Source organism: Leiobunum rupestre, chromosome 6 (genome assembly GCF_980474605.1).
Source record: "Leiobunum rupestre chromosome 6, qqLeiRupe1.1.hap1, whole genome shotgun sequence".
Classification (NCBI taxonomy): domain Eukaryota; kingdom Metazoa; phylum Arthropoda; class Arachnida; order Opiliones; family Sclerosomatidae; genus Leiobunum; species Leiobunum rupestre.
The window spans coordinates 14665333-14670612 of NC_143389.1; positions in this window are offsets into that span (position 1 = coordinate 14665333).

A 5280-nucleotide genomic window follows, 5' to 3' on the forward strand; every position below is an offset into this window, starting at 1 on the left:
TAGCATTGATTTCTTATCTTGTTCGATAAAAAACAAACTAGTATCAAAAGTGGATTATTAAAATGAAAGAAGTAAGTTACGTGTAGAAATACGTTTTCCCAATAACAAGGTGTCTAAATGACTACGCCTATTCAAATAGGAAATTATTAAATTTTGTTTTTTATTTTTCTTATGGCTCAGTTAACTTGCCCCCCCCCCAAACGCTGTGTTCAAAAACTAACAAGTTGATTTAAAGGCACCCATTATGCACCATTTTGCACCATCATTAACCCATTACACACCCATGGTGTTCAGTAAGAAATTGCAATTTCAAAGGGGGGGGGGCAACTTTTTCCCAGCCCCCCCACTTCCACTTTTCCCTAAAACTTGTTAACCAATCAAACGCACCCATAACGTACCTTTGTACACCACAGTCGAATCATTACGCACCCTTATCCCTATAGCATTACATCAAATAATAATTAGGGGGCTAGGTTAACCCCAGCCCCCCCTGTCACAATTGGCATCAAAAATGGTGCCATTCAAACGCACCAATTACGCACCATTATGCACCACAGTCGATTTATTATGCACCATAGTCGATTTATTATGAACCATATACGATTTATTATGCACCATAGTCGATTTATTATGCACCATAGATTTTCCTTGCAACATGCTCCTTCAAAAGATATAGGAACTCGTCATAACCATACGGAGGGTGCTAAGTTAACGGTAGCACCCCCACTCTCGATATCGATGCTTTTAACGTGCCTAATAGATTGCACCCGCTATGCACTATCGTGCACCACAGAGTTGTTTCATTGAACCATCTTAATTTTTAAATACAAAATGTTTCTGTAAAAGCTAAATAATTAACTCTAGCTTGAGGGGGTGCTAAGTTAACGGTAGCACCCCCACTCTCGATATCGATACTCTTAACGTGCCTAATCGAATGCACCCACGAAGCGCTACCATGCATCACAGAGATTTCTCATTGCACCATACCCCTTTAGGAGATATAATTGAATTCGCTCTTTCCAAGCTTTTAAAAAAATGAAAATATTTGCTGTTAACGACAGCCCCCCCCCCCCCCCCACTTTCGATTTCGATAAACAAAACGGGACTAAAAGAATGCACCAATGATGCACTACCATGCACCATAGAGATATTTCATAGCACCGCACTCGTTACGGAAATATAAATATAAATAATATAAGTTAAAATAATTACGAAATGTGTTTTTTGGGGGGGGGGGCTAGTTTAACGACAACGCCCTCGTATTCGAATTTGATAATTTTAACGCGCCTAGTCGATTGCACCCTCAATGTTGTACTATGCACCGCCCTCTTTTTGCAAATATACAATATTAACGTCAGGGCTAGGTTAACGACACCCCTAATTTATGATCTTATTTCAAAAATGACTTCTCAACTGTAAGATAGTCGATATTTTTAGCAGCTTTTAAAACATGCATAAACGCGAACGTTTACGCTTTTTCCTAACGTTGGAACAGGAAAGTCGTAGATGATTGGGATTACGGTTCTCTTATTAGCACCGGTATATAAATTCTGACCACAGGTCTTATTAGCTTCTGAAACTGTGTAATGGAAAAATGAAGTTCAAGCTTAGCTTCTTAGTTGTGCACGACATCAAGTGGCTTAATCTGAAGTTAAAGTAAAGTATAGGGCCAATAATAAAGTTGCGTATTCTAGATTTACAGCGTGTTACGGATAAAAGTACCGAAACGTTTATAATTTATTCTATCGGTCCCTACGAGTTTAAAATGTCAAATGACCATAGTCCTAAAAAGCCCCGTTTCAGAGCTCTCAAAAATGGGTCTGAAAAACACTCAACGCTAATGTGAAATCTTTATTCTTTCTTGATCCCAATGGTTTTCAAAATTTAATCGGTTGTTTTTTAGCAAAAAAGTTATAAACAGATTGTCGAATATCAAAATTTCATTAAGAAATCGTTCAGGAGTATGCCCCGCCAGTTTTTGAAATTAATAATTAGTCAATTTTTCCAGCTTAAATTTAGTAAATCTTTCAAGTTATTGATAAAATTAGCTAAACCCTTGTAGTGAGTGATACGCAAAAACCAAGGACACATAATGAAATTGTTAACTCCAATACACCAATGACAACGCCTGTTAAATGATTGACGAACGTTTGCAAAGATTTCCGGTGTGTTACGAATAGTCTCACATTCATCAATTACATCTCGGACTACGGTTTTGTAAACTAAGTCTTTGAATGCCATAAGTAAATACAAATTTAAAACCTTGCGAGGCGTTTTGTAACGTATCTAACTCATCTCCGTGTTTTTTGTTCCGAATGCTAGTACACTGACTAAAACTTGGCTTTTGTAAATAATGGTCTCATAAAATAGTCACCTACAGGTTTAGTCTACAACACATGTACTTATAGTTTTTTCTTAACGGGTACGAGGCTCGAATTTGCAATAAATTGTGGGGCCTCAATAATTAAATTCACATTTCATATCTTAAATCTGCTATGCTCTGATGTACTTCACTAATGCAGAGCATGCCGATATATATCTTATGTTATAAGATATATATACGGGGGAAGCGCGGCGCTTGTATCATGAGCACTTTTCTCAAAGGCAGCTTGTAAATCGAGAAACGTTCACATCGGTTGACAGATGCTTATGATAAACTGAAAAAATACAACCCATGGGACTTGCGACTGCATACCCAACTTTTAGTTCTGGGGACATCTTCAAAATTGGTGACAACGCATTTTTGATCGTCTTGAAACTTTCGCGACCAAAACGGGTGTAGATGACGCAACGGTAACGAACCGTATAAGGGGTCTATAGCCACGTTCACACCTACATTCCGATACGATTCCGCAACGTTTGGATGCCGTCGTGTGAACAGTGACCGTTGCACGTCCCAGTTTTGCAGATCGCTTCGTTGACCAGTTTAGGAGCGATTCGTGACGTCATCGAGTCGGTTTTTGTGAACCATGTTACTTATTGATAAATTTTTATGAAAATTTTACAAAAGAATAATCTTCTCGCTTTTGGCATAATTAAATGCAAAAAAATCTTCTGTGTGCATTCGTTTTTAATTAGATCGTTTTAAAACGTTCCTCAACTGCGTGAGCAGACGAACTCTTAATTACGTAGCTATACTACGAGTCCCCAATTTTCTTCAAAACTCACTGGAAATCTAACGTGTGAACAACAGTGGCGTCGCTAGGGTGTTTTAGGCGGCGCTTGAGCCACCTGTAAAATTTCTGAAGCGTCACCTAACATTTCCGAAAAGTGCCTCCTAAAATTCAGAATTTTTACAATTTACTTGGCGAAATGTTTCTTCGAACTTAAAAATGGGCATAAAAAATTTCATTTTTCCTAGTCGGCTTCAATGTTTACAATTTATAAACCCCCTCCCCCATACCACCAATGGGATGGCGCTGACCAGTGCTTACGGCTTAAGCGCCACCAGTTTGGAAATCCTGGTGACGCCACTGGTGAACAAACAGATTACCAAACGCTACGAACAGCAGCGAGATCGAAACGAGGCAAAAGTTTTCCGAGGGTTCGTGTGAATGTAGCTCAATAACGTCAAACGTCAGCTTAAGTTTCGAACTTGCTAGCTTCCACAGCGCATTAAATTTGACCTCCGACGAGTAGTTTTGATAACACGTCTCGAATCTTTGAACGGGTTCAAGAATGATTTGCGTTTACCCCCGGAGATCATTTTGTAATTTTTTTTGTTCAGTTTAATTTGAACTTATGGAATTTAATTTTAAGGAAAAAACTAAATTTAAAGAAAAAAAACGAAATTCAAAAAGTAACTTTCTTTCAATTGACATGGTCACTATGAAACAACTTGTTATTGTTAATTTCTTCACGTAGAATACTTATTTAAATTAGGGCTTACTATTATCCGTATAAACGTGTCTACGTATAAACGTATTATTAAGTGAAGTACGTTTATAAAACGGATAGCACTAAACCTTTGGAATTATCCGTTTACACGATTTATTCAAAACGCATAACCGTTTTTTTTCGTTTAATCGTATAATCGGTTTTCCATTCAATTGATTATTCGTAACGTTTACCCCTGTGTTTCCTGATAGTGTAGTTGTGTAACACGTAACTTAATCTTGCCTACTTGATATGAGTTAAGGAGTTACTTCTCAAAACTGGACAGTACAATTTTAAAGGCCTGGGTCGCTGGGCGTAAACAAGATCCAATGTTTAACGTCAACTCTCATATCTAACTCGGATTTTGACAGCGACAATTGGATATTGCCACGGTAAAACTCATCACCTTGTCGGATGGTGGTGGGGAGGTTACTATGGCATCGGCATACCTACCGTACGACGATGCTCTTCCCCCCTCACAGGGGATGGCCAGTTAGGTCAACTACTGCGAGAGTTCGGGGAGGAAGCTGGTCTTCGGTTGCGATGCTAATGCTCACTACGAAATCTGGGGCAGCTCAGACTGCAACCAGAGGGGTAACGACTTAATGGAATATCTGGTTAGTACCAGACTTCACATTCTGCATAGGAACAATGTACCAAATTTTGTTACTTCTAACAGAAGTGAGGTCATTGATCTCACACTGTGTACAGCGAATGTCACAGATAAAATTAAGAACTGGCATGTGTCGAACGAACCATCTCTGTCGGGTCACAGACACATTTGCTTTAATATTCTGGTCAAACCTGTATGGGCTTGTACCGCTATTCGTAACCCTAGGGGCACAGATTGGTCCGGTTACAGGGAAGACTTAAGCTTCTTCCTTAAGGGTGACAAGCCACGGCTGTCATTGGTGTCGGATTTTGATTTGGCTGTTGATCGCGTGCAACAGTGCATTATCGACTCCTATCACCGCAATTGTTCGGCAAAGCCTGCCAACCGTTCATGGTTAGTGCCTTGGTGGAACAACAAGATTGGCAGGATGCGCAAAAAAATCGTAAACTCTGCAATAGGGCAAAGAAAGGGGGTGATTGGGATGCCTATAAACGCACCCTCACCACCTACCACAAGTCTATCCGAGATGCCAAGAAGGCTTCGTGGAGGGACTTCTGCGAGAACATAGCGGATGTTCCCAGTACGGCCAAATTAATGAAAATCATGGCACATGATAATACTAAGCATCTTGACACCATTAGGTGGAAAGATGGTAGTTTTTCCACGTCCGGTAAGGACACTCTGACAAATATGTTATATGTACACTTTCCGGACTCTAAGCTCACTAGCAATGGTAACACTGACACTCGCCCTTTGAGGATCAATCGAACCAAAAGGGAAGATTGGGCAGT